Source organism: Tasmannia lanceolata, unplaced genomic scaffold (assembly GCF_043159265.1).
Source record: "Tasmannia lanceolata isolate RefF3 unplaced genomic scaffold, GAP_Taslan_0.1 ptg000003l, whole genome shotgun sequence".
Lineage (NCBI taxonomy): Eukaryota > Viridiplantae > Streptophyta > Magnoliopsida > Canellales > Winteraceae > Tasmannia > Tasmannia lanceolata.
The window spans coordinates 31,542,495-31,568,444 of NW_027518680.1; the positions used below are offsets into that span (position 1 = coordinate 31,542,495).

Genomic DNA, 25,950 nt, shown 5'->3' on the forward strand with positions numbered 1-25,950 from the left:
TCCGGTCGGAAGGTGTTTACTGGCCGTGAGCTACCCTTGGTGCACAAATATCGTTCCGACGATAACTTTTGATCCGCCCGTCAGATCGTGGCGATTCTTATATTGATTCGGGGGTACTCGGGAAGATTAATCGCGCGATGACAGCCCTGGCGGTCATCCGGCTTTCCGACATGCTCGGATCGTCCATCCGGTGTCATCTAGCAGGATTTTTTCGCACTTTCATTTAAACGGACTTCGTACGACAATGCGAGTGGAAACTCTTTATTACTTTGACAATGGAGAGGTATGCTGGGTGCGATCATACCAGCACAAATGCACTGGATCCCATCAGAACTCCGAAGTTAAGCGTGCTTGGGCGAGAGTAGTACTAGGATGGGTGACCTCCTGGGAAGTCCTCGTGTTGCACCCCTGTCACTTTTTTCGGCTATCTACCACTTTTTTCGAACAATCTTTCGGTTCTGGAACATCGATGCGAACTGAAACGCACGTTTAGTGCGTCGCCTCCTACGTTTCGGTACGGATCTTTTTATTTTCTTCCGGATGGTGAATTCAAAGACGTCCGGTCTTTATTATGGCGGGGTGATAGTGTCGTTTGATTCGATAAACGGAATTCGTTCTGACATTTCATTTGCGGTCAAATTATAGCGGGGGTTTGTTCAGATTCAGTGACGTACAGGCTATAGCGGATGAGTGTACTAGTGGATGCGAGTCATGAATCCGGTCGGAAGGTGTTTACTGGCCGTGAGCTACCCTTGGTGCACAAATATCGTTCCGACGATAACTTTTGATCCGCCCGTCAGATCGTAGCGATTCTTATATTGATTCGGGGGTACTCGGGAAGATTAATCGCGCGATGACAGCCCTTGCGGTCATACGGCTTCCCGACATGCTCGGATCGTCCATCCGGTGTCATCTAGCAGGATTTTTTCGCACTTTCATTTAAACGGACTTCGTACGACAATGCGAGTGGAAACTCTTTATTACTTTGACAATGGAGAGGCATGCTGGGTGCGATCATACCAGCACAAATGCACTGGATCCCATCAGAACTCCGAAGTTAAGCGTGCTTGGGCGAGAGTAGTACTAGGATGGGTGACCTCCTGGGAAGTCCTCGTGTTGCACCCCTGTCACTTTTTTCGGCTATCTACCACTTTTTTCGAACAATCTTTCGGTTCTGGAACATCGATGCGAACTGAAACGCACGTTTAGTGCGTCGCCTCCTACGTTTCGGTTCGGATCTTTTTATTTTCTTCCGGATGGTGAATTCAAAGACGTCCGGTCTTTATTATGGCGGGGTGATAGTGTCGTTTGATTCGATAAACGGAATTCGTTCTGACATTTCATTTGCGGTCAAATTATAGCGGGGGTTTGTTCAGATTCAGTGACGTACAGGCTATAGCGGATGAGTGTACTAGTGGATGCGAGTCATGAATCCGGTCGGAAGGTGTTTACTGGCCGTGAGCTACCCTTGGTGCACAAATATCGTTCCGACGATAACTTTTGATCCGCCCGTCAGATCGTGGCGATTCTTATATTGATTCGGGGGTACTCAGGAAGATTAATCGCGCGATGACAGCCATGGCGGTCATCCGCTTTCCGACATGCTCGGATCGTCCATCCGGTGTCATCTAGCAGGATTTTTTCGCACTTTCATTTAAACGGACTTCGTACGACAATGCGAGTGGAAACTCTTTATTACTTTGACAATGGAGAGGCATGCTGGGTGCGATCATACCAGCACAAATGCACTGGATCCCATCAGAACTCCGAAGTTAAGCGTGCTTGGGCGAGAGTAGTACTAGGATGGGTGACCTCCTGGGAAGTCCTCGTGTTGCACCCCTGTCACTTTTTTCGGCTATCTACCACTTTTTTCGAACAATCTTTCGGTTCTGGAACATCGATGCGAACTGAAACGCACGTTTAGTGCGTCGCCTCTTACGTTTCGGTACGGATCATTTTATTTTCTTCCGGATGGTGAATTCAAAGACGTCCGGTCGTTATTATGGCGGGGTGATAGTGTCGTTTGATTCGATAAACGGAATTCGTTCTGACATTTCATTTGCGGTCAAATTATAGCGGGGGTTTGTTCAGATTCAGTGACGTACAGGCTATAGCGGATGAGTGTACTAGTGGATGCGAGTCATGAATCCGGTCGGAAGGTGTTTACTGGCCGTGAGCTACCCTTGGTGCACAAATATTGTTCCAACGATAACTTTTGATCCGCCCGTCAGATCGTAGCGATTCTTATATTGATTCGGGGGTACTCGGGAAGATTAATCGCGCGATGACAGCCCTTGCGGTCATACGGCTTCCCGACATGCTCGGATCGTCCATCCGGTGTCATCTAGCAGGATTTTTTCGCACTTTCATTTAAACGGACTTCGTACGACAATGCGAGTGGAAACTCTTTATTACTTTGACAATGGAGAGGCATGCTGGGTGCGATCATACCAGCACAAATGCACTGGATCCCATCAGAACTCCGAAGTTAAGCGTGCTTGGGCGAGAGTAGTACTAGGATGGGTGACCTCCTGGGAAGTCCTCGTGTTGCACCCCTGTCACTTTTTTCGGCTATCTACCACTTTTTTCGAACAATCTTTCGGTTCTGGAACATCGATGCGAACTGAAACGCACGTTTAGTGCGACGACTCCTACGTTTCGGTTGAGATCTTTTTATTTTCTGCCGGATCGTGAATTCAAATACGTCCGGTCTTTATTATGGCGGGGTGATAGTGTCGTTTGATTCGATAAACGGAATTCGTTCTGACATTTCATTTGCGGTCAAATTATAGCGGGGGTTTGTTTAGATTCAGTGACGTACAAGCTATAGCGGATGAGGGTACTAGTGGATGAAAGTCATGAATCCGGTCGGAAGGTGTTTACTGGCCGTGAGCTACCCTTGGTGCACAAATATCGTTCCGACGATAACTTTTGATCCGCCCGTCAGATCGTGGCGATTCTTATATTGATTCGGGGGTACTCGGGAAGATTCATCGCGCGATGACAGCCCTGGCGGTCATCCGGCTTTCCGACATGCTCGGATCGTCCATCCGGTGTCATCTAGCAGGATTTTTTCGCACTTTCATTTAAACGGACTTCGTACGACAATGCGAGTGGAAACTCTTTATTACTTTGACAATGGAGAGGCATGCTGGGTCCGATCATACCAGCACAAATGCACTGGATCCCATCAGAACTCCGAAGTTAAGCGTGCTTGGGCGAGAGTAGTACTAGGATGGGTGACCTCCTGGGAAGTCCTCGTGTTGCACCCCTGTCACTTTTTTCGGCTATCTACCACTTTTTTCGAACAATCTTTCGGTTCTGGAACATCGATGCGAACTGAAACGTACGTTTAGTGCGTCGCCTCCTACGTTTCGGTACGGATCTTTTTATTTTCTTCCGGATGGTGAATTGAAAGACGTCCGGTCTTTATTATGGCGGGGTGATAGTGTCGTTTGATTCGATAAACGGAATTCGTTCTGACATTTCATTTGCGGTCAAATTATAGCGGGGGTTTGTTCAGATTCAGTGACGTACAGGCTATAGCGGATGAGTGTACTAGTGGATGCGAGTCATGAATCCGGTCGGAAGGTGTTTACTGGCCGTGAGCTACCCTTGGTGCACAAATATCGTTCCGACGATAACTTTTGATCCGCCCGTCAGATCGTAGCGATTCTTATATTGATTCGGGGGTACTCGGGAAGATTAATCGCGCGATGACAGCCCTTGCGGTCATACGGCTTCCCGACATGCTCGGATCGTCCATCCGGTGTCATCTAGCAGGATTTTTTCGCACTTTCATTTAAACGGACTTCGTACGACAATGCGAGTGGAAACTCTTTATTACTTTGACAATGGAGAGTCATGCTGGGTGCGATCATACCAGCACAAATGCACTGGATCCCATCAGAACTCCGAAGTTAGGCGTGCTTGGGCGAGAGTAGTACTACGATGGGTGACCTCCTGGGAAGTCCTCGTGTTGCACCCCTGTCACTTTTTTCGGCTATCTACCACTTTTTTCGAACAATCTTTCGGTTCTGGAACATCGATGCGAACTGAAACGCACGTTTAGTGCGTCGCCTCCTACGTTTCGGTTCGGATCTTTTTATTTTTTTCCGGATGGTGAATTCAAAGACGTCCGGTCTTTATTATGGCGGGGTGATAGTGTCGTTTGATTCGATAAACGGAATTCGTTCTGACATTTCATTTGCGGTCAAATTATAGCGGGGGTTTGTTCAGATTCAGTGACGTACAGGCTATAGCGGATGAGTGTACTAGTGGATGCGTGTCATGAATCCGGTCGGAAGGTGTTTACTGGCCGTGAGCTACCCTTGGTGCACAAATATCGTTCCGACGATAACTTTTGATCCGCCCGTCAGATCGTGGCGATTCTTATATTGATTCGGGGGTACTCGGGAAGATTCATCGCGCGATGACAGCCATGGCGGTCATCCGGCTTTCCGACATGCTCGGATCGTCCATCCGGTGTCATCTAGCAGGATTTTTTCGCACTTTCATTTAAACGGACTTCGTACGACAATGCGAGTGGAAACTCTTTATTACTTTGACAATGGAGAGGCATGCTGGGTGCGATCATACCAGCACAAAAGCACTGGATCCCATCAGAACTCCGAAGTTAAGCGTGCTTGGGCGAGAGTAGTACTAGGATGGGTGACCTCCTGGGAAGTCCTCGTGTTGCACCCCTGTCACTTTTTTCGGCTATCGACCACTTTTTTCGAACAATCTTTCGGTTCTGGAACATCGATGCGAACTGAAACGCACGTTTAGTGCGTCGCCTCCTACGTTTCGGTTCGGATCTTTTTATTTTCTTCCGGATGGTGAATTCAAAGACGTCCGGTCTTTATTATGGCGGGGTGATAGTGTCGTTTGATTCGATAAACGGAATTCGTTCTGACATTTCATTTGCGGTCAAATTATAGCGGGGGTTTGTTCAGATTCAGTGACGTACAGGCTATAGCGGATGAGTGTACTAGTGGATGCGAGTCATGAATCCGGTCGGAAGGTGTTTACTGGCCGTGAGCTACCCTTGGTGCACAAATATCGTTCCGACGATAACTTTTGATCCGCCCGTCAGATCGTAGCGATTCTTATATTGATTCGGGGGTACTCGGGAAGATTAATCGCGCGATGATAGCCCTTGCGGCCATCCGGCTTCCCGACATGCTCGGATCGTCCATCCGGTGTCATCTAGCAGGATTTTTTCGCACTTTCATTTAAACGGACTTCGTACGACAATGCGAGTGGAAACTCTTTATTACTTTGACAATGGAGAGGCATGCTGGGTGCGATCATACCAGCACAAATGCACTGGATCCCATCAGAACTCCGAAGTTAGGCGTGCTTGGGCGAGAGTAGTACTACGATGGGTGACCTCCTGGGAAGTCCTCGTGTTGCACCCCTGTCACTTTTTTCGGCTATCTACCACTTTTTTCGAACAATCTTTCGGTTCTGGAACATCGATGCGAACTGAAACGCACGTTTAGTGCGTCGCCTCCTACGTTTCGGTTCGGATCTTTTTATTTTCTTCCGGATGGTGAATTCAAAGACGTCCGGTCTTTATTATGGCGGGGTGATAGTGTCGTTTGATTCGATAAACGGAATTCGTTCTGACATTTCATTTGCGGTCAAATTATAGCGGGGGTTTGTTCAGATTCAGTGACGTACAGGCTATAGCGGATGAGTGTACTAGTGGATGCGAGTCATGAATCCGGTCGGAAGGTGTTTACTGGCCGTGAGCTACCCTTGGTGCACAAATATCGTTCCGACGATAACTTTTGATCCGCCCGTCAGATCGTAGCGATTCTTATATTGATTCGGGGGTACTCGGGAAGATTAATCGCGCGATGACAGCCCTTGCGGCCATCCGGCTTCCCGACATGCTCGGATCGTCCATCCGGTGTCATCTAGCAGGATTTTTTCGCACTTTCATTTAAACGGACTTCGTACGACAATGCGAGTGGAAACTCTTTATTACTTTGACAATGGAGAGGCATGCTGGGTGCGATCATACCAGCACAAATGCACTGGATCCCATCAGAACTCCGAAGTTAGGCGTGCTTGGGCGAGAGTAGTACTACGATGGGTGACCTCCTGGGAAGTCCTCGTGTTGCACCCCTGTCACTTTTTTCGGCTATCTACCACTTTTTTCGAACAATCTTTCGGTTCTGGAACATCGATGCGAACTGAAACGCACGTTTAGTGCGTCGCCTCCTACGTTTCGGTTCGGATCTTTTTATTTTCTTCCGGATGGTGAATTCAAAGACGTCCGGTCTTTATTATGGCGGGGTGATAGTGTCGTTTGATTCGATAAACGGAATTCGTTCTGACATTTCATTTGCGGTCAAATTATAGCGGGGGTTTGTTCAGATTCAGTGACGTACAGGCTATAGCGGATGAGTGTACTAGTGGATGCGAGTCATGAATCCGGTCGGAAGGTGTTTACTGGCCGTGAGCTACCCTTGGTGCACAAATATCGTTCCGACGATAACTTTTGATCCGCCCGTCAGATCGTGGCGATTCTTATATTGATTCGGGGGTACTCGGGAAGATTCATCGCGCGATGACAGCCCTGGCGGTCATCCGGCTTTCCGACATGCTCGGATCGTCCATCCGGTGTCATCTAGCAGGATTTTTTCGCACTTTCATTTAAACGGACTTCGTACGACAATGCGAGTGGAAACTCTTTATTACTTTGACAATGGAGAGGCATGCTGGGTGCGATCATACCAGCACAAAAGCACTGGATCCCATCAGAACTCCGAAGTTAAGCGTGCTTGGGCGAGAGTAGTACTAGGATGGGTGACCTCCTGGGAAGTCCTCGTGTTGCACCCCTGTCACTTTTTTCGGCTATCTACCACTTTTTTCGAACAATCTTTCGGTTCTGGAACATCGATGCGAACTGAAACGCACGTTTAGTGCGACGCCTCCTACGTTTCGGTTGGGATCTTTTTATTTTCTGCCGGATAGTGAATTCAAATACGTCCGGTCTTTATTATGGCGGGGTGATAGTGTCGTTTGATTCGATAAACGGAATTCGTTCTGACATTTCATTTGCGGTCAAATTATAGCGGGGGTTTGTTCAGATTCAGTGACGTACAGGCTATAGCGGATGAGTGTACTAGTGGATGCGAGTCATGAATCCGGTCGGAAGGTGTTTACTGGCGGTGAGCTACCCTTGGTGCACAAATATCGTTCCGACGATAACTTTTGATCCGCCCGTCAGATCGTGGCGATTCTTATATTGATTCGGGGGTACTCGGGAAGATTCATTGCGCGATGACAGCCCTGGCGGTCATCCGGCTTCCCGACATGCTCGGATCGTCCATCCGGTGTCATCTAGCAGGATTTTTTCGCACTTTCATTTAAACGGACTTCGTACGACAATGCGAGTGGAAACTCTTTATTACTTTGACAATGGAAAGGCATGCTGGGTGCGATCATACCAGCACAAATGCACTGGATCCCATCAGAACTCCGAAATTAAGCGTGCTTGGGCGAGAGTAGTACTAGGATGGGTGACCTCCTGGGAAGTCCTCGTGTTGCACCCCTGTCACTTTTTTCGGCTATCTACCACTTTTTTCGAACAATCTTTCGGTTCTGGAACATCGATGCGAACTTAAACGCACGTTTAGTGCGTCGCCTCCTACGTTTCGGTTCGGATCTTTTGATTTTCTTCCGGATGGTGAATTCAAAGACGTCCGGTCTTTATTATGGCGGGGTGATAGTGTCGTTTGATTCGATAAACGGAATTCGTTCTGACATTTCATTTGCGGTCAAATTATAGCGGGGGTTTGTTCAGATTCAGTGACGTACAGGCTATAGCGGATGAGTGTACTAGTGGATGCGAGTCATGAATCCGGTCGGAAGGTGTTTACTGGCCGTGAGCTACCCTTGGTGCACAATTATCGTTCCGACGATAACTTTTGATCCGCCCGTCAGATCGTGGCGATTCTTATATTGATTCGGGGGTACTCGGGAAGATTCATCGCGCGATGACAGCCCTGGCGGTCATCCGGCTTTCCGACATGCTCGGATCGTCCATCCGGTGTCATCTAGCAGGATTTTTTCGCACTTTCATTTAAACGGACTTCGTACGACAATGCGAGTGGAAACTCTTTATTACTTTGACAATGGAGAGGCATGCTGGGTGCGATCATACCAGCACAAAAGCACTGGATCCCATCAGAACTCCGAAGTTAAGCGTGCTTGGGCGAGAGTAGTACTAGGATGGGTGACCTCCTGGGAAGTCCTCGTGTTGCACCCCTGTCACTTTTTTCGGCTATCTACCACTTTTTTCGAACAATCTTTCGGTTCTGGAACATCGATGCGAACTGAAACGCACGTTTAGTGCGTCGCCTCCTACGTTTCGGTTCGGATCTTTTTATTTTCTTCCGGATGGTGAATTCAAAGACGTCCGGTCTTTATTATGGCGGGGTGATAGTGTCGTTTGATTCGATAAACGGAATTCGTTCTGACATTTCATTTGCGGTCAAATTATAGCGGGGGTTTGTTCAGATTCAGTGACGTACAGGCTATAGCGGATGAGTGTACTAGTGGATGCGAGTCATGAATCCGGTCGGAAGGTGTTTACTGGCCGTGAGCTACCCTTGGTGCACAAATATCGTTCCGACGATAACTTTTGATCCGCCCGTCAGATCGTGGCGATTCTTATATTGATTCGGGGGTACTCGGGAAGATTCATCGCGCGATGACAGCCCTGGCGGTCATCCGGCTTTCCGACATGCTCGGATCGTCCATCCGGTGTCATCTAGCAGGATTTTTTCGCACTTTCATTTAAACGGACTTCGTACGACAATGCGAGTGGAAACTCTTTATTACTTTGACAATGGAGAGGCATGCTGGGTGCGATCATACCAGCACAAATGCACTGGATCCCATCAGAACTCCGAAGTTAGGCGTGCTTGGGCGAGAGTAGTACTACGATGGGTGACCTCCTGGGAAGTCCTCGTGTTGCACCCCTGTCACTTTTTTCGGCTATCTACCACTTTTTTCGAACAATCTTTCGGTTCTGGAACATCGATGCGAACTGAAACGCACGTTTAGTGCGTCGCCTCCTACGTTTCGGTTCGGATCTTTTGATTTTCTTCCGGATGGTGAATTCAAAGACGTCCGGTCTTTATTATGGCGGGGTGATAGTGTCGTTTGATTCGATAAACGGAATTCGTTCTGACATTTCATTTGCGGTCAAATTATAGCGGGGGTTTGTTCAGATTCAGTGACGTACAGGCTATAGCGGATGAGTGTACTAGTGGATGCGAGTCATGAATCCGGTCGGAAGGTGTTTACTGGCGGTGAGCTACCCTTGGTGCACAAATATCGTTCCGACGATAACTTTTGATCCGCCCGTCAGATCGTGGCGATTCTTATATTGATTCGGGGGTACTCGGGAAGATTCATTGCGCGATGACAGCCTTGGCGGTCATCCGGCTTCCCGACATGCTCGGATCGTCCATCCGGTGTCATCTAGCAGGATTTTTTCGCACTTTCATTTAAACGGACTTCGTACGACAATGCGAGTGGAAACTCTTTATTACTTTGACAATGGAAAGGCATGCTGGGTGCGATCATACCAGCACAAATGCACTGGATCCCATCAGAACTCCGAAATTAAGCGTGCTTGGGCGAGAGTAGTACTAGGATGGGTGACCTCCTGGGAAGTCCTCGTGTTGCACCCCTGTCACTTTTTTCGGCTATCTACCACTTTTTTCGAACAATCTTTCGGTTCTGGAACATCGATGCGAACTGAAACGCACGTTTAGTGCGTCGCCTCCTACGTTTCGGTTCGGATCTTTTGATTTTCTTCCGGATGGTGAATTCAAAGACGTCCGGTCTTTATTATGGCGGGGTGATAGTGTCGTTTGATTCGATAAACGGAATTCGTTCTGACATTTCATTTGCGGTCAAATTATAGCGGGGGTTTGTTCAGATTCAGTGACGTACAGGCTATAGCGGATGAGTGTACTAGTGGATGCGAGTCATGAATCCGGTCGGAAGGTGTTTACTGGCCGTGAGCTACCCTTGGTGCACAAATATCGTTCCGACGATAACTTTTGATCCGCCCGTCAGATCGTGGCGATTCTTATATTGATTCGGGGGTACTCGGGAAGATTCATCGCGCGATGACAGCCCTGGCGGTCATCCGGCTTTCCGACATGCTCGGATCGTCCATCCGGTGTCATCTAGCAGGATTTTTTCGCACTTTCATTTAAACGGACTTCGTACGACAATGCGAGTGGAAACTCTTTATTACTTTGACAATGGAGAGGCATGCTGGGTGCGATCATACCAGCACAAAAGCACTGGATCCCATCAGAACTCCGAAGTTAAGCGTGCTTGGGCGAGAGTAGTACTAGGATGGGTGACCTCCTGGGAAGTCCTCGTGTTGCACCCCTGTCACTTTTTTCGGCTATCTACCACTTTTTTCGAACAATCTTTCGGTTCTGGAACATCGATGCGAACTGAAACGCACGTTTAGTGCGTCGCCTCCTACGTTTCGGTTCGGATCTTTTTATTTTCTTCCGGATGGTGAATTCAAAGACGTCCGGTCTTTATTATGGCGGGGTGATAGTGTCGTTTGATTCGATAAACGGAATTCGTTCTGACATTTCATTTGCGGTCAAATTATAGCGGGGGTTTGTTCAGATTCAGTGACGTACAGGCTATAGCGGATGAGTGTACTAGTGGATGCGAGTCATGAATCCGGTCGGAAGGTGTTTACTGGCCGTGAGCTACCCTTGGTGCACAAATATCGTTCCGACGATAACTTTTGATCCGCCCGTCAGATCGTGGCGATTCTTATATTGATTCGGGGGTACTCGGGAAGATTCATCGCGCGATGACAGCCCTGGCGGTCATCCGGCTTTCCGACATGCTCGGATCGTCCATCCGGTGTCATCTAGCAGGATTTTTTCGCACTTTCATTTAAACGGACTTCGTACGACAATGCGAGTGGAAACTCTTTATTACTTTGACAATGGAGAGGCATGCTGGGTGCGATCATACCAGCACAAATGCACTGGATCCCATCAGAACTCCGAAGTTAGGCGTGCTTGGGCGAGAGTAGTACTACGATGGGTGACCTCCTGGGAAGTCCTCGTGTTGCACCCCTGTCACTTTTTTCGGCTATCTACCACTTTTTTCGAACAATCTTTCGGTTCTGGAACATCGATGCGAACTGAAACGCACGTTTAGTGCGTCGCCTCCTACGTTTCGGTTCGGATCTTTTGATTTTCTTCCGGATGGTGAATTCAAAGACGTCCGGTCTTTATTATGGCGGGGTGATAGTGTCGTTTGATTCGATAAACGGAATTCGTTCTGACATTTCATTTGCGGTCAAATTATAGCGGGGGTTTGTTCAGATTCAGTGACGTACAGGCTATAGCGGATGAGTGTACTAGTGGATGCGAGTCATGAATCCGGTCGGAAGGTGTTTACTGGCGGTGAGCTACCCTTGGTGCACAAATATCGTTCCGACGATAACTTTTGATCCGCCCGTCAGATCGTGGCGATTCTTATATTGATTCGGGGGTACTCGGGAAGATTCATTGCGCGATGACAGCCCTGGCGGTCATCCGGCTTCCCGACATGCTCGGATCGTCCATCCGGTGTCATCTAGCAGGATTTTTTCGCACTTTCATTTAAACGGACTTCGTACGACAATGCGAGTGGAAACTCTTTATTACTTTGACAATGGAAAGGCATGCTGGGTGCGATCATACCAGCACAAATGCACTGGATCCCATCAGAACTCCGAAATTAAGCGTGCTTGGGCGAGAGTAGTACTAGGATGGGTGACCTCCTGGGAAGTCCTCGTGTTGCACCCCTGTCACTTTTTTCGGCTATCTACCACTTTTTTCGAACAATCTTTCGGTTCTGGAACATCGATGCGAACTGAAACGCACGTTTAGTGCGTCGCCTCCTACGTTTCGGTTCGGATCTTTTGATTTTCTTCCGGATGGTGAATTCAAAGACGTCCGGTCTTTATTATGGCGGGGTGATAGTGTCGTTTGATTCGATAAACGGAATTCGTTCTGACATTTCATTTGCGGTCAAATTATAGCGGGGGTTTGTTCAGATTCAGTGACGTACAGGCTATAGCGGATGAGTGTACTAGTGGATGCGAGTCATGAATCCGGTCGGAAGGTGTTTACTGGCCGTGAGCTACCCTTGGTGCACAAATATCGTTCCGACGATAACTTTTGATCCGCCCGTCAGATCGTGGCGATTCTTATATTGATTCGGGGGTACTCGGGAAGATTCATCGCGCGATGACAGCCCTGGCGGTCATCCGGCTTTCCGACATGCTCGGATCGTCCATCCGGTGTCATCTAGCAGGATTTTTTCGCACTTTCATTTAAACGGACTTCGTACGACAATGCGAGTGGAAACTCTTTATTACTTTGACAATGGAGAGGCATGCTGGGTGCGATCATACCAGCACAAAAGCACTGGATCCCATCAGAACTCCGAAGTTAAGCGTGCTTGGGCGAGAGTAGTACTAGGATGGGTGACCTCCTGGGAAGTCCTCGTGTTGCACCCCTGTCACTTTTTTCGGCTATCTACCACTTTTTTCGAACAATCTTTCGGTTCTGGAACATCGATGCGAACTGAAACGCACGTTTAGTGCGTCGCCTCCTACGTTTCGGTTCGGATCTTTTTATTTTCTTCCGGATGGTGAATTCAAAGACGTCCGGTCTTTATTATGGCGGGGTGATAGTGTCGTTTGATTCGATAAACGGAATTCGTTCTGACATTTCATTTGCGGTCAAATTATAGCGGGGGTTTGTTCAGATTCAGTGACGTACAGGCTATAGCGGATGAGTGTACTAGTGGATGCGAGTCATGAATCCGGTCGGAAGGTGTTTACTGGCCGTGAGCTACCCTTGGTGCACAAATATCGTTCCGACGATAACTTTTGATCCGCCCGTCAGATCGTGGCGATTCTTATATTGATTCGGGGGTACTCGGGAAGATTCATCGCGCGATGACAGCCCTGGCGGTCATCCGGCTTTCCGACATGCTCGGATCGTCCATCCGGTGTCATCTAGCAGGATTTTTTCGCACTTTCATTTAAACGGACTTCGTACGACAATGCGAGTGGAAACTCTTTATTACTTTGACAATGGAGAGGCATGCTGGGTGCGATCATACCAGCACAAATGCACTGGATCCCATCAGAACTCCGAAGTTAGGCGTGCTTGGGCGAGAGTAGTACTACGATGGGTGACCTCCTGGGAAGTCCTCGTGTTGCACCCCTGTCACTTTTTTCGGCTATCTACCACTTTTTTCGAACAATCTTTCGGTTCTGGAACATCGATGCGAACTGAAACGCACGTTTAGTGCGTCGCCTCCTACGTTTCGGTTCGGATCTTTTGATTTTCTTCCGGATGGTGAATTCAAAGACGTCCGGTCTTTATTATGGCGGGGTGATAGTGTCGTTTGATTCGATAAACGGAATTCGTTCTGACATTTCATTTGCGGTCAAATTATAGCGGGGGTTTGTTCAGATTCAGTGACGTACAGGCTATAGCGGATGAGTGTACTAGTGGATGCGAGTCATGAATCCGGTCGGAAGGTGTTTACTGGCGGTGAGCTACCCTTGGTGCACAAATATCGTTCCGACGATAACTTTTGATCCGCCCGTCAGATCGTGGCGATTCTTATATTGATTCGGGGGTACTCGGGAAGATTCATTGCGCGATGACAGCCCTGGCGGTCATCCGGCTTCCCGACATGCTCGGATCGTCCATCCGGTGTCATCTAGCAGGATTTTTTCGCACTTTCATTTAAACGGACTTCGTACGACAATGCGAGTGGAAACTCTTTATTACTTTGACAATGGAAAGGCATGCTGGGTGCGATCATACCAGCACAAATGCACTGGATCCCATCAGAACTCCGAAATTAAGCGTGCTTGGGCGAGAGTAGTACTAGGATGGGTGACCTCCTGGGAAGTCCTCGTGTTGCACCCCTGTCACTTTTTTCGGCTATCTACCACTTTTTTCGAACAATCTTTCGGTTCTGGAACATCGATGCGAACTGAAACGCACGTTTAGTGCGTCGCCTCCTACGTTTCGGTTCGGATCTTTTGATTTTCTTCCGGATGGTGAATTCAAAGACGTCCGGTCTTTATTATGGCGGGGTGATAGTGTCGTTTGATTCGATAAACGGAATTCGTTCTGACATTTCATTTGCGGTCAAATTATAGCGGGGGTTTGTTCAGATTCAGTGACGTACAGGCTATAGCGGATGAGTGTACTAGTGGATGCGAGTCATGAATCCGGTCGGAAGGTGTTTACTGGCCGTGAGCTACCCTTGGTGCACAAATATCGTTCCGACGATAACTTTTGATCCGCCCGTCAGATCGTGGCGATTCTTATATTGATTCGGGGGTACTCGGGAAGATTCATCGCGCGATGACAGCCCTGGCGGTCATCCGGCTTTCCGACATGCTCGGATCGTCCATCCGGTGTCATCTAGCAGGATTTTTTCGCACTTTCATTTAAACGGACTTCGTACGACAATGCGAGTGGAAACTCTTTATTACTTTGACAATGGAGAGGCATGCTGGGTGCGATCATACCAGCACAAAAGCACTGGATCCCATCAGAACTCCGAAGTTAAGCGTGCTTGGGCGAGAGTAGTACTAGGATGGGTGACCTCCTGGGAAGTCCTCGTGTTGCACCCCTGTCACTTTTTTCGGCTATCTACCACTTTTTTCGAACAATCTTTCGGTTCTGGAACATCGATGCGAACTGAAACGCACGTTTAGTGCGTCGCCTCTTACGTTTCGGTACGGATCATTTTATTTTCTTCCGGATGGTGAATTCAAAGACGTCCGGTCGTTATTATGGCGGGGTGATAGTGTCGTTTGATTCGATAAACGGAATTCGTTCTGACATTTCATTTGCGGTCAAATTATAGCGGGGGTTTGTTCAGATTCAGTGACGTACAGGCTATAGCGGATGAGTGTACTAGTGGATGCGAGTCATGAATCCGGTCGGAAGGTGTTTACTGGCCGTGAGCTACCCTTGGTGCACAAATATCGTTCCGACGATAACTTTTGATCCGCCCGTCAGATCGTAGCGATTCTTATATTGATTCGGGGGTACTCGGGAAGATTAATCGCGCGATGACAGCCCTTGCGGTCATACGGCTTCCCGACATGCTCGGATCGTCCATCCGGTGTCATCTAGCAGGATTTTTTCGCACTTTCATTTAAACGGACTTCGTACGACAATGCGAGTGGAAACTCTTTATTACTTTGACAATGGAGAGGCATGCTGGGTGCGATCATACCAGCACAAATGCACTGGATCCCATCAGAACTCCGAAGTTAAGCGTGCTTGGGCGAGAGTAGTACTAGGATGGGTGACCTCCTGGGAAGTCCTCGTGTTGCACCCCTGTCACTTTTTTCGGCTATCTACCACTTTTTTCGAACAATCTTTCGGTTCTGGAACATCGATGCGAACTGAAACGCACGTTTAGTGCGTCGCCTCCTACGTTTCGGTTCGGATCTTTTTATTTTCTTCCGGATGGTGAATTCAAAGACGTCCGGTCTTTATTATGGCGGGGTGATAGTGTCGTTTGATTCGATAAACGGAATTCGTTCTGACATTTCATTTGCGGTCAAATTATAGCGGGGGTTTGTTCAGATTCAGTGACGTACAGGCTATAGCGGATGAGTGTACTAGTGGATGCGAGTCATGAATCCGGTCGGAAGGTGTTTACTGGCCGTGAGCTACCCTTGGTGCACAAATATCGTTCCGACGATAACTTTTGATCCGCCCGTCAGATCGTGGCGATTCTTATATTGATTCGGGGGTACTCAGGAAGATTAATCGCGCGATGACAGCCATGGCGGTCATCCGCTTTCCGACATGCTCGGATCGTCCATCCGGTGTCATCTAGCAGGATTTTTTCGCACTTTCATTTAAACGGACTTCGTACGACAATGCGAGTGGAAACTCTTTATTACTTTGACAATGGAGAGGCATGCTGGGTGCGATCATACCAGCACAAATGCACTGGATCCCATCAGAACTCCGAAGTTAAGCGTGCTTGGGCGAGAGTAGTACTAGGATGGGTGACCTCTTGGGAAGTCCTCGTGTTGCACCCCTGTCACTTTTTTCGGCTATCTACCACTTTTTTCGAACAATCTTTCGGTTCTGGAACATCGATGCGAACTGAAACGCACGTTTAGTGCGTCGCCTCTTACGTTTCGGTACGGATCATTTTATTTTCTTCCGGATGGTGAATTCAAAGACGTCCGGTCGTTATTATGGCGGGGTGATAGTGTCGTTTGATTCGATAAACGGAATTCGTTCTGACATTTCATTTGCGGTCAAATTATAGCGGGGGTTTGTTCAGATTCAGTGACGTACAGGCTATAGCGGATGAGTGTACTAGTGGATGCGAGTCATGAATCCGGTCGGAAGGTGTTTACTGGCCGTGAGCTACCCTTGGTGCACAAATATTGTTCCAACGATAACTTTTGATCCGCCCGTCAGATCGTAGCGATTCTTATATTGATTCGGGGGTACTCGGGAAGATTAATCGCGCGATGACAGCCCTTGCGGTCATACGGCTTCCCGACATGCTCGGATCGTCCATCCGGTGTCATCTAGCAGGATTTTTTCGCACTTTCATTTAAACGGACTTCGTACGACAATGCGAGTGGAAACTCTTTATTACTTTGACAATGGAGAGGCATGCTGGGTGCGATCATACCAGCACAAATGCACTGGATCCCATCAGAACTCCGAAGTTAAGCGTGCTTGGGCGAGAGTAGTACTAGGATGGGTGACCTCCTGGGAAGTCCTCGTGTTGCACCCCTGTCACTTTTTTCGGCTATCTACCACTTTTTTCGAACAATCTTTCGGTTCTGGAACATCGATGCGAACTGAAACGCACGTTTAGTGCGACGACTCCTACGTTTCGGTTGAGATCTTTTTATTTTCTGCCGGATCGTGAATTCAAATACGTCCGGTCTTTATTATGGCGGGGTGATAGTGTCGTTTGATTCGATAAACGGAATTCGTTCTGACATTTCATTTGCGGTCAAATTATAGCGGGGGTTTGTTTAGATTCAGTGACGTACAAGCTATAGCGGATGAGGGTACTAGTGGATGAAAGTCATGAATCCGGTCGGAAGGTGTTTACTGGCCGTGAGCTACCCTTGGTGCACAAATATCGTTCCGACGATAACTTTTGATCCGCCCGTCAGATCGTGGCGATTCTTATATTGATTCGGGGGTACTCGGGAAGATTAATCGCGCGATGACAGCCCTGGCGGTCATCCGGCTTTCCGACATGCTCGGATCGTCCATCCGGTGTCATCTAGCAGGATTTTTTCGCACTTTCATTTAAACGGACTTCGTACGACAATGCGAGTGGAAACTCTTTATTACTTTGACAATGGAGAGGCATGCTGGGTGCGATCATACCAGCACAAATGCACTGGATCCCATCAGAACTCCGAAGTTAAGCGTGCTTGGGCGAGAGTAGTACTAGGATGGGTGACCTCCTGGGAAGTCCTCGTGTTGCACCCCTGTCACTTTTTTCGGCTATCTACCACTTTTTTCGAACAATCTTTCGGTTCTGGAACATCGATGCGAACTGAAACGTACGTTTAGTGCGTCGCCTCCTACGTTTCGGTACGGATCTTTTTATTTTCTTCCGGATGGTGAATTGAAAGACGTCCGGTCTTTATTATGGCGGGGTGATAGTGTCGTTTGATTCGATAAACGGAATTCGTTCTGACATTTCATTTGCGGTCAAATTATAGCGGGGGTTTGTTCAGATTCAGTGACGTACAGGCTATAGCGGATGAGTGTACTAGTGGATGCGAGTCATGAATCCGGTCGGAAGGTGTTTACTGGCCGTGAGCTACCCTTGGTGCACAAATATCGTTCCGACGATAACTTTTGATCCGCCCGTCAGATCGTAGCGATTCTTATATTGATTCGGGGGTACTCGGGAAGATTAATCGCGCGATGACAGCCCTTGCGGTCATACGGCTTCCCGACATGCTCGGATCGTCCATCCGGTGTCATCTAGCAGGATTTTTTCGCACTTTCATTTAAACGGACTTCGTACGACAATGCGAGTGGAAACTCTTTATTACTTTGACAATGGAGAGTCATGCTGGGTGCGATCATACCAGCACAAATGCACTGGATCCCATCAGAACTCCGAAGTTAGGCGTGCTTGGGCGAGAGTAGTACTACGATGGGTGACCTCCTGGGAAGTCCTCGTGTTGCACCCCTGTCACTTTTTTCGGCTATCTACCACTTTTTTCGAACAATCTTTCGGTTCTGGAACATCGATGCGAACTGAAACGCACGTTTAGTGCGTCGCCTCCTACGTTTCGGTTCGGATCTTTTTATTTTTTTCCGGATGGTGAATTCAAAGACGTCCGGTCTTTATTATGGCGGGGTGATAGTGTCGTTTGATTCGATAAACGGAATTCGTTCTGACATTTCATTTGCGGTCAAATTATAGCGGGGGTTTGTTCAGATTCAGTGACGTACAGGCTATAGCGGATGAGTGTACTAGTGGATGCGAGTCATGAATCCGGTCGGAAGGTGTTTACTGGCCGTGAGCTACCCTTGGTGCACAAATATCGTTCCGACGATAACTTTTGATCCGCCCGTCAGATCGTGGCGATTCTTATATTGATTCGGGGGTACTCGGGAAGATTCATCGCGCGATGACAGCCATGGCGGTCATCCGGCTTTCCGACATGCTCGGATCGTCCATCCGGTGTCATCTAGCAGGATTTTTTCGCACTTTCATTTAAACGGACTTCGTACGACAATGCGAGTGGAAACTCTTTATTACTTTGACAATGGAGAGGCATGCTGGGTGCGATCATACCAGCACAAAAGCACTGGATCCCATCAGAACTCCGAAGTTAAGCGTGCTTGGGCGAGAGTAGTACTAGGATGGGTGACCTCCTGGGAAGTCCTCGTGTTGCACCCCTGTCACTTTTTTCGGCTATCGACCACTTTTTTCGAACAATCTTTCGGTTCTGGAACATCGATGCGAACTGAAACGCACGTTTAGTGCGTCGCCTCCTACGTTTCGGTTCGGATCTTTTTATTTTCTTCCGGATGGTGAATTCAAAGACGTCCGGTCTTTATTATGGCGGGGTGATAGTGTCGTTTGATTCGATAAACGGAATTCGTTCTGACATTTCATTTGCGGTCAAATTATAGCGGGGGTTTGTTCAGATTCAGTGACGTACAGGCTATAGCGGATGAGTGTACTAGTGGATGCGAGTCATGAATCCGGTCGGAAGGTGTTTACTGGCCGTGAACTACCCTTGGTGCACAAATATCGTTCCGACGATAACTTTTGATCCGCCCGTCAGATCGTAGCGATTCTTATATTGATTCGGGGGTACTCGGGAAGATTAATCGCGCGATGACAGCCCTTGCGGCCATCCGGCTTCCCGACATGCTCGGATCGTCCATCCGGTGTCATCTAGCAGGATTTTTTCGCACTTTCATTTAAACGGACTTCGTACGACAATGCGAGTGGAAACTCTTTATTACTTTGACAATGGAGAGGCATGCTGGGTGCGATCATACCAGCACAAATGCACTGGATCCCATCAGAACTCCGAAGTTAGGCGTGCTTGGGCGAGAGTAGTACTACGATGGGTGACCTCCTGGGAAGTCCTCGTGTTGCACCCCTGTCACTTTTTTCGGCTATCTACCACTTTTTTCGAACAATCTTTCGGTTCTGGAACATCGATGCGAACTGAAACGCACGTTTAGTGCGTCGCCTCCTACGTTTCGGTTCGGATCTTTTTATTTTCTTCCGGATGGTGAATTCAAAGACGTCCGGTCTTTATTATGGCGGGGTGATAGTGTCGTTTGATTCGATAAACGGAATTCGTTCTGACATTTCATTTGCGGTCAAATTATAGCGGGGGTTTGTTCAGATTCAGTGACGTACAGGCTATAGCGGATGAGTGTACTAGTGGATGCGAGTCATGAATCCGGTCGGAAGGTGTTTACTGGCCGTGAGCTACCCTTGGTGCACAAATATCGTTCCGACGATAACTTTTGATCCGCCCGTCAGATCGTAGCGATTCTTATATTGATTCGGGGGTACTCGGGAAGATTAATCGCGCGATGACAGCCCTTGCGGCCATCCGGCTTCCCGACATGCTCGGATCGTCCATCCGGTGTCATCTAGCAGGATTTTTTCGCACTTTCATTTAAACGGACTTCGTACGACAATGCGAGTGGAAACTCTTTATTACTTTGACAATGGAGAGGCATGCTGGGTGCGATCATACCAGCACAAATGCACTGGATCCCATCAGAACTCCGAAGTTAGGCGTGCTTGGGCGAGAGTAGTACTACGATGGGTGACCTCCTGGGAAGTCCTCGTGTTGCACCCCTGTCACTTTTTTCGGCTATCTACCACTTTTTTCGAACAATCTTTCGGTTCTGGAACATCGATGCGAACTGAAACGCACGTTTAGTGCGTCGCCTCCTACGTTTCGGTTCGGATCTTTTTATTTTCTTCCGGATGGTGAATTCAAAGACGTGCGGTCTTTATTATGGCGGGGTGATAGTGTCGTTTGATTCGATAAACGGAATTCGTTCTGACATTTCATTTGCGGTCAAATTATAGCGGGGGTTTGTTCAGATTCAGTGACGTACAGGCTATAGCGGATGAGTGTACTAGTGGATGCGAGTCATGAATCCGGTCGGAAGGTGTTTACTGGCCGTGAGCTACCCTTGGTGCACAAATATCGTTCCGACGATAACTTTTGATCCGCCCGTCAGATCGTGGCGATTCTTATATTGATTCGGGGGTACTCGGGAAGATTCATCGCGCGATGACAGCCCTGGCGGTCATCCGGCTTTCCGACATGCTCGGATCGTCCATCCGGTGTCATCTAGCAGGATTTTTTCGCACTTTCATTTAAACGGACTTCGTACGACAATGCGAGTGGAAACTCTTTATTACTTTGACAATGGAGAGGCATGCTGGGTGCGATCATACCAGCACAAAAGCACTGGATCCCATCAGAACTCCGAAGTTAAGCGTGCTTGGGCGAGAGTAGTACTAGGATGGGTGACCTCCTGGGAAGTCCTCGTGTTGCACCCCTGTCACTTTTTTCGGCTATCTACCACTTTTTTCGAACAATCTTTCGGTTCTGGAACATCGATGCGAACTGAAACGCACGTTTAGTGCGACGCCTCCTACGTTTCGGTTGGGATCTTTTTATTTTCTGCCGGATAGTGAATTCAAATACGTCCGGTCTTTATTATGGCGGGGTGATAGTGTCGTTTGATTCGATAAACGGAATTCGTTCTGACATTTCATTTGCGGTCAAATTATAGCGGGGGTTTGTTCAGATTCAGTGACGTACAGGCTATAGCGGATGAGTGTACTAGTGGATGCGAGTCATGAATCCGGTCGGAAGGTGTTTACTGGCGGTGAGCTACCCTTGGTGCACAAATATCGTTCCGACGATAACTTTTGATCCGCCCGTCAGATCGTGGCGATTCTTATATTGATTCGGGGGTACTCGGGAAGATTCATTGCGCGATGACAGCCCTGGCGGTCATCCGGCTTCCCGACATGCTCGGATCGTCCATCCGGTGTCATCTAGCAGGATTTTTTCGCACTTTCATTTAAACGGACTTCGTACGACAATGCGAGTGGAAACTCTTTATTACTTTGACAATGGAAAGGCATGCTGGGTGCGATCATACCAGCACAAATGCACTGGATCCCATCAGAACTCCGAAATTAAGCGTGCTTGGGCGAGAGTAGTACTAGGATGGGTGACCTCCTGGGAAGTCCTCGTGTTGCACCCCTGTCACTTTTTTCGAACAATCTTTCGGTTCTGGAACATCGATGCGAACTGAAACGCACGTTTAGTGCGTCGCCTCCTACGTTTCGGTTCGGATCTTTTGATTTTCTTCCGGATGGTGAATTCAAAGACGTCCGGTCTTTATTATGGCGGGGTGATAGTGTCGTTTGATTCGATAAACGGAATTCGTTCTGACATTTCATTTGCGGTCAAATTATAGCGGGGGTTTGTTCAGATTCAGTGACGTACAGGCTATAGCGGATGAGTGTACTAGTGGATGCGAGTCATGAATCCGGTCGGAAGGTGTTTACTGGCCGTGAGCTACCCTTGGTGCACAAATATCGTTCCGACGATAACTTTTGATCCGCCCGTCAGATCGTGGCGATTCTTATATTGATTCGGGGGTACTCGGGAAGATTCATCGCGCGATGACAGCCCTGGCGGTCATCCGGCTTTCCGACATGCTCGGATCGTCCATCCGGTGTCATCTAGCAGGATTTTTTCGCACTTTCATTTAAACGGACTTCGTACGACAAGGCGAGTGGAAACTCTTTATTACTTTGACAATGGAGAGGCATGCTGGGTGCGATCATACCAGCACAAAAGCACTGGATCCCATCAGAACTCCGAAGTTAAGCGTGCTTGGGCGAGAGTAGTACTAGGATGGGTGACCTCCTGGGAAGTCCTCGTGTTGCACCCCTGTCACTTTTTTCGGCTATCTACCACTTTTTTCGAACAATCTTTCGGTTCTGGAACATCGATGCGAACTGAAACGCACGTTTAGTGCGTCGCCTCCTACGTTTCGGTTCGGATCTTTTTATTTTCTTCCGGATGGTGAATTCAAAGACGTCCGGTCTTTATTATGGCGGGGTGATAGTGTCGTTTGATTCGATAAACGGAATTCGTTCTGACATTTCATTTGCGGTCAAATTATAGCGGGGGTTTGTTCAGATTCAGTGACGTACAGGCTATAGCGGATGAGTGTACTAGTGGATGCGAGTCATGAATCCGGTCGGAAGGTGTTTACTGGCCGTGAGCTACCCTTGGTGCACAAATATCGTTCCGACGATAACTTTTGATCCGCCCGTCAGATCGTGGCGATTCTTATATTGATTCGGGGGTACTCGGGAAGATTCATCGCGCGATGACAGCCCTGGCGGTCATCCGGCTTTCCGACATGCTCGGATCGTCCATCCGGTGTCATCTAGCAGGATTTTTTCGCACTTTCATTTAAACGGACTTCGTACGACAATGCGAGTGGAAACTCTTTATTACTTTGACAATGGAAAGGCATGCTGGGTGCGATCATACCAGCACAAATGCACTGGATCCCATCAGAACTCCGAAATTAAGCGTGCTTGGGCGAGAGTAGTACTAGGATGGGTGACCTCCTGGGAAGTCCTCGTGTTGCACCCCTGTCACTTTTTTCGGCTATCTACCACTTTTTTCGAACAATCTTTCGGTTCTGGAACATCGATGCGAACTGAAACGCACGTTTAGTGCGTCGCCTCCTACGTTTCGGTTCGGATCTTTTGATTTTCTTCCGGATGGTGAATTCAAAGACGTCCGGTCTTTATTATGGCGGGGTGATAGTGTCGTTTGATTCGATAAACGGAATTCGTTCTGACATTTCATTTGCGGTCAAATTATAGCGGGGGTTTGTTCAGATTCAGTGACGTACAGGCTATAGCGGATGAGTGTACTAGTGGATGCGAGTCATGAATCCGGTCGGAAGGTGTTTACTGGCCGTGAGCTACCCTTGGTGCACAAATATCGTTCCGACGATAACTTTTGATCCGCCCGTCAGATCGTGGCGATTCTTATATTGATTCGGGGGTACTCGGGAAGATTCATCGCGCGATGACAGCCCTGGCGGTCATCCGGCTTTCCGACATGCTCGGATCGTCCATCCGGTGTCATCTAGCAGGATTTTTTCGCACTTTCATTTAAACGGACTTCGTACGACAATGCGAGTGGAAACTCTTTATTACTTTGACAATGGAGAGGCATGCTGGGTGCGATCATACCAGCACAAAAGCACTGGATCCCATCAGAACTCCGAAGTTAAGCGTGCTTGGGCGAGAGTAGTACTAGGATGGGTGACCTCCTGGGAAGTCCTCGTGTTGCACCCCTGTCACTTTTTTCGGCTATCTACCACTTTTTTCGAACAATCTTTCGGTTCTGGAACATCGATGCGAACTGAAACGCACGTTTAGTGCGTCGCCTCCTACGTTTCGGTTCGGATCTTTTTATTTTCTTCCGGATGGTGAATTCAAAGACGTCCGGTCTTTATTATGGCGGGGTGATAGTGTCGTTTGATTCGATAAACGGAATTCGTTCTGACATTTCATTTGCGGTCAAATTATAGCGGGGGTTTGTTCAGATTCAGTGACGTACAGGCTATAGCGGATGAGTGTACTAGTGGATGCGAGTCATGAATCCGGTCGGAAGGTGTTTACTGGCCGTGAGCTACCCTTGGTGCACAAATATCGTTCCGACGATAACTTTTGATCCGCCCGTCAGATCGTAGCGATTCTTATATTGATTCGGGGGTACTCGGGAAGATTAATCGCGCGATGACAGCCCTTGCGGTCATACGGCTTCCCGACATGCTCGGATCGTCCATCCGGTGTCATCTAGCAGGATTTTTTCGCACTTTCATTTAAACGGACTTCGTACGACAATGCGAGTGGAAACTCTTTATTACTTTGACAATGGAGAGGCATGCTGGGTGCGATCATACCAGCACAAATGCACTGGATCCCATCAGAACTCCGAAGTTAAGCGTGCTTGGGCGAGAGTAGTACTAGGATGGGTGACCTCCTGGGAAGTCCTCGTGTTGCACCCCTGTCACTTTTTTCGGCTATCTACCACTTTTTTCGAACAATCTTTCGGTTCTGGAACATCGATGCGAACTGAAACGCACGTTTAGTGTGTCGCCTCCTACGTTTCGGTTCGGATCTTTTTATTTTCTTCCGGATGGTGAATTCAAAGACGTCCGGTCTTTATTATGGCGGGGTGATAGTGTCGTTTGATTCGATAAACGAAATTCGTTCTGACATTTCATTTGCGGTCAAATTATAGCGGGGGTTTGTTCAGATTCAGTGACGTACAGGCTATAGCGGATGAGTGTACTAGTGGATGCGAGTCATGAATCCGGTCGGAAGGTGTTTACTGGCCGTGAGCTACCCTTGGTGCACAAATATCGTTCCGACGATAACTTTTGATCCGCCCGTCAGATCGTGGCGATTCTTATATTGATTCGGGGGTACTCAGGAAGATTAATCGCGCGATGACAGCCATGGCGGTCATCCGCTTTCCGACATGCTCGGATCGTCCATCCGGTGTCATCTAGCAGGATTTTTTCGCACTTTCATTTAAACGGACTTCGTACGACAATGCGAGTGGAAACTCTTTATTACTTTGACAATGGAGAGGCATGCTGGGTGCGATCATACCAGCACAAATGCACTGGATCCCATCAGAACTCCGAAGTTAAGCGTGCTTGGGCGAGAGTAGTACTAGGATGGGTGACCTCCTGGGAAGTCCTCGTGTTGCACCCCTGTCACTTTTTTCGGCTATCTACCACTTTTTTCGAACAATCTTTCGGTTCTGGAACATCGATGCGAACTGAAACGCACGTTTAGTGCGTCGCCTCTTACGTTTCGGTACGGATCATTTTATTTTCTTCCGGATGGTGAATTCAAAGACGTCCGGTCGTTATTATGGCGGGGTGATAGTGTCGTTTGATTCGATAAACGGAATTCGTTCTGACATTTCATTTGCGGTCAAATTATAGCGGGGGTTTGTTCAGATTCAGTGACGTACAGGCTATAGCGGATGAGTGTACTAGTGGATGCGAGTCATGAATCCGGTCGGAAGGTGTTTACTGGCCGTGAGCTACCCTTGGTGCACAAATATTGTTCCGACGATAACTTTTGATCCGCCCGTCAGATCGTAGCGATTCTTATATTGATTCGGGGGTACTCGGGAAGATTAATCGCGCGATGACAGCCCTTGCGGTCATACGGCTTCCCGACATGCTCGGATCGTCCATCCGGTGTCAT

General features: G+C 48.3%; 36 non-coding genes across 36 annotated transcripts; all 36 read left to right on the plus strand.

Moving 5' to 3' along the window:
* Positions 1 to 290: 290 nt before the first annotated feature.
* LOC143872409 (5S ribosomal RNA) lies at positions 291 to 409 on the plus strand. Its single transcript, XR_013247159.1, has one exon. It is a non-coding gene; the product is annotated as a 5S ribosomal RNA (ribosomal RNA).
* A 597-nt stretch (positions 410 to 1,006) lies between these two features.
* LOC143872410 (5S ribosomal RNA) lies at positions 1,007 to 1,125 on the plus strand. The gene has a single exon (XR_013247160.1). It is a non-coding gene; the product is annotated as a 5S ribosomal RNA (ribosomal RNA).
* Positions 1,126 to 1,721: 596 nt separating this feature from the next.
* Positions 1,722 to 1,840, plus strand: LOC143872411 (5S ribosomal RNA). Its single transcript, XR_013247161.1, has one exon. It is a non-coding gene; the product is annotated as a 5S ribosomal RNA (ribosomal RNA).
* A 597-nt stretch (positions 1,841 to 2,437) lies between these two features.
* On the plus strand, positions 2,438 to 2,556 carry LOC143872412 (5S ribosomal RNA). The gene has a single exon (XR_013247162.1). It is a non-coding gene; the product is annotated as a 5S ribosomal RNA (ribosomal RNA).
* Positions 2,557 to 3,153: 597 nt separating this feature from the next.
* LOC143874152 (5S ribosomal RNA) lies at positions 3,154 to 3,272 on the plus strand. Its single transcript, XR_013248842.1, has one exon. It is a non-coding gene; the product is annotated as a 5S ribosomal RNA (ribosomal RNA).
* Positions 3,273 to 3,869: 597 nt separating this feature from the next.
* Positions 3,870 to 3,988, plus strand: LOC143874378 (5S ribosomal RNA). The gene has a single exon (XR_013249060.1). It is a non-coding gene; the product is annotated as a 5S ribosomal RNA (ribosomal RNA).
* Positions 3,989 to 4,585: 597 nt separating this feature from the next.
* Positions 4,586 to 4,704, plus strand: LOC143870227 (5S ribosomal RNA). The gene has a single exon (XR_013245015.1). It is a non-coding gene; the product is annotated as a 5S ribosomal RNA (ribosomal RNA).
* A 597-nt stretch (positions 4,705 to 5,301) lies between these two features.
* LOC143874379 (5S ribosomal RNA) lies at positions 5,302 to 5,420 on the plus strand. The gene has a single exon (XR_013249061.1). It is a non-coding gene; the product is annotated as a 5S ribosomal RNA (ribosomal RNA).
* A 597-nt stretch (positions 5,421 to 6,017) lies between these two features.
* On the plus strand, positions 6,018 to 6,136 carry LOC143874380 (5S ribosomal RNA). Its single transcript, XR_013249062.1, has one exon. It is a non-coding gene; the product is annotated as a 5S ribosomal RNA (ribosomal RNA).
* A 597-nt stretch (positions 6,137 to 6,733) lies between these two features.
* LOC143870239 (5S ribosomal RNA) lies at positions 6,734 to 6,852 on the plus strand. Its single transcript, XR_013245026.1, has one exon. It is a non-coding gene; the product is annotated as a 5S ribosomal RNA (ribosomal RNA).
* A 597-nt stretch (positions 6,853 to 7,449) lies between these two features.
* On the plus strand, positions 7,450 to 7,568 carry LOC143873953 (5S ribosomal RNA). The gene has a single exon (XR_013248646.1). It is a non-coding gene; the product is annotated as a 5S ribosomal RNA (ribosomal RNA).
* A 597-nt stretch (positions 7,569 to 8,165) lies between these two features.
* Positions 8,166 to 8,284, plus strand: LOC143870252 (5S ribosomal RNA). The gene has a single exon (XR_013245038.1). It is a non-coding gene; the product is annotated as a 5S ribosomal RNA (ribosomal RNA).
* Positions 8,285 to 8,881: 597 nt separating this feature from the next.
* LOC143874381 (5S ribosomal RNA) lies at positions 8,882 to 9,000 on the plus strand. Its single transcript, XR_013249063.1, has one exon. It is a non-coding gene; the product is annotated as a 5S ribosomal RNA (ribosomal RNA).
* Positions 9,001 to 9,597: 597 nt separating this feature from the next.
* LOC143873954 (5S ribosomal RNA) lies at positions 9,598 to 9,716 on the plus strand. The gene has a single exon (XR_013248647.1). It is a non-coding gene; the product is annotated as a 5S ribosomal RNA (ribosomal RNA).
* A 597-nt stretch (positions 9,717 to 10,313) lies between these two features.
* On the plus strand, positions 10,314 to 10,432 carry LOC143870263 (5S ribosomal RNA). The gene has a single exon (XR_013245049.1). It is a non-coding gene; the product is annotated as a 5S ribosomal RNA (ribosomal RNA).
* Positions 10,433 to 11,029: 597 nt separating this feature from the next.
* On the plus strand, positions 11,030 to 11,148 carry LOC143874382 (5S ribosomal RNA). Its single transcript, XR_013249064.1, has one exon. It is a non-coding gene; the product is annotated as a 5S ribosomal RNA (ribosomal RNA).
* Positions 11,149 to 11,745: 597 nt separating this feature from the next.
* On the plus strand, positions 11,746 to 11,864 carry LOC143873955 (5S ribosomal RNA). Its single transcript, XR_013248648.1, has one exon. It is a non-coding gene; the product is annotated as a 5S ribosomal RNA (ribosomal RNA).
* Positions 11,865 to 12,461: 597 nt separating this feature from the next.
* Positions 12,462 to 12,580, plus strand: LOC143870275 (5S ribosomal RNA). The gene has a single exon (XR_013245060.1). It is a non-coding gene; the product is annotated as a 5S ribosomal RNA (ribosomal RNA).
* Positions 12,581 to 13,177: 597 nt separating this feature from the next.
* LOC143874383 (5S ribosomal RNA) lies at positions 13,178 to 13,296 on the plus strand. The gene has a single exon (XR_013249065.1). It is a non-coding gene; the product is annotated as a 5S ribosomal RNA (ribosomal RNA).
* A 597-nt stretch (positions 13,297 to 13,893) lies between these two features.
* On the plus strand, positions 13,894 to 14,012 carry LOC143873956 (5S ribosomal RNA). Its single transcript, XR_013248649.1, has one exon. It is a non-coding gene; the product is annotated as a 5S ribosomal RNA (ribosomal RNA).
* Positions 14,013 to 14,609: 597 nt separating this feature from the next.
* LOC143870286 (5S ribosomal RNA) lies at positions 14,610 to 14,728 on the plus strand. Its single transcript, XR_013245071.1, has one exon. It is a non-coding gene; the product is annotated as a 5S ribosomal RNA (ribosomal RNA).
* Positions 14,729 to 15,325: 597 nt separating this feature from the next.
* LOC143872413 (5S ribosomal RNA) lies at positions 15,326 to 15,444 on the plus strand. Its single transcript, XR_013247163.1, has one exon. It is a non-coding gene; the product is annotated as a 5S ribosomal RNA (ribosomal RNA).
* A 596-nt stretch (positions 15,445 to 16,040) lies between these two features.
* On the plus strand, positions 16,041 to 16,159 carry LOC143873016 (5S ribosomal RNA). The gene has a single exon (XR_013247738.1). It is a non-coding gene; the product is annotated as a 5S ribosomal RNA (ribosomal RNA).
* Positions 16,160 to 16,756: 597 nt separating this feature from the next.
* LOC143872414 (5S ribosomal RNA) lies at positions 16,757 to 16,875 on the plus strand. The gene has a single exon (XR_013247164.1). It is a non-coding gene; the product is annotated as a 5S ribosomal RNA (ribosomal RNA).
* A 597-nt stretch (positions 16,876 to 17,472) lies between these two features.
* On the plus strand, positions 17,473 to 17,591 carry LOC143872416 (5S ribosomal RNA). Its single transcript, XR_013247165.1, has one exon. It is a non-coding gene; the product is annotated as a 5S ribosomal RNA (ribosomal RNA).
* Positions 17,592 to 18,188: 597 nt separating this feature from the next.
* LOC143874384 (5S ribosomal RNA) lies at positions 18,189 to 18,307 on the plus strand. The gene has a single exon (XR_013249066.1). It is a non-coding gene; the product is annotated as a 5S ribosomal RNA (ribosomal RNA).
* A 597-nt stretch (positions 18,308 to 18,904) lies between these two features.
* On the plus strand, positions 18,905 to 19,023 carry LOC143870299 (5S ribosomal RNA). Its single transcript, XR_013245083.1, has one exon. It is a non-coding gene; the product is annotated as a 5S ribosomal RNA (ribosomal RNA).
* A 597-nt stretch (positions 19,024 to 19,620) lies between these two features.
* Positions 19,621 to 19,739, plus strand: LOC143874385 (5S ribosomal RNA). Its single transcript, XR_013249067.1, has one exon. It is a non-coding gene; the product is annotated as a 5S ribosomal RNA (ribosomal RNA).
* Positions 19,740 to 20,336: 597 nt separating this feature from the next.
* Positions 20,337 to 20,455, plus strand: LOC143874386 (5S ribosomal RNA). Its single transcript, XR_013249068.1, has one exon. It is a non-coding gene; the product is annotated as a 5S ribosomal RNA (ribosomal RNA).
* Positions 20,456 to 21,052: 597 nt separating this feature from the next.
* Positions 21,053 to 21,171, plus strand: LOC143870310 (5S ribosomal RNA). Its single transcript, XR_013245094.1, has one exon. It is a non-coding gene; the product is annotated as a 5S ribosomal RNA (ribosomal RNA).
* A 597-nt stretch (positions 21,172 to 21,768) lies between these two features.
* LOC143873957 (5S ribosomal RNA) lies at positions 21,769 to 21,887 on the plus strand. The gene has a single exon (XR_013248650.1). It is a non-coding gene; the product is annotated as a 5S ribosomal RNA (ribosomal RNA).
* Positions 21,888 to 22,464: 577 nt separating this feature from the next.
* LOC143870321 (5S ribosomal RNA) lies at positions 22,465 to 22,583 on the plus strand. Its single transcript, XR_013245105.1, has one exon. It is a non-coding gene; the product is annotated as a 5S ribosomal RNA (ribosomal RNA).
* A 597-nt stretch (positions 22,584 to 23,180) lies between these two features.
* Positions 23,181 to 23,299, plus strand: LOC143873958 (5S ribosomal RNA). The gene has a single exon (XR_013248651.1). It is a non-coding gene; the product is annotated as a 5S ribosomal RNA (ribosomal RNA).
* Positions 23,300 to 23,896: 597 nt separating this feature from the next.
* LOC143870332 (5S ribosomal RNA) lies at positions 23,897 to 24,015 on the plus strand. The gene has a single exon (XR_013245116.1). It is a non-coding gene; the product is annotated as a 5S ribosomal RNA (ribosomal RNA).
* A 597-nt stretch (positions 24,016 to 24,612) lies between these two features.
* On the plus strand, positions 24,613 to 24,731 carry LOC143872417 (5S ribosomal RNA). The gene has a single exon (XR_013247166.1). It is a non-coding gene; the product is annotated as a 5S ribosomal RNA (ribosomal RNA).
* Positions 24,732 to 25,327: 596 nt separating this feature from the next.
* LOC143872419 (5S ribosomal RNA) lies at positions 25,328 to 25,446 on the plus strand. Its single transcript, XR_013247168.1, has one exon. It is a non-coding gene; the product is annotated as a 5S ribosomal RNA (ribosomal RNA).
* The last annotated feature ends 504 nt before the right edge of the window (positions 25,447 to 25,950 follow it).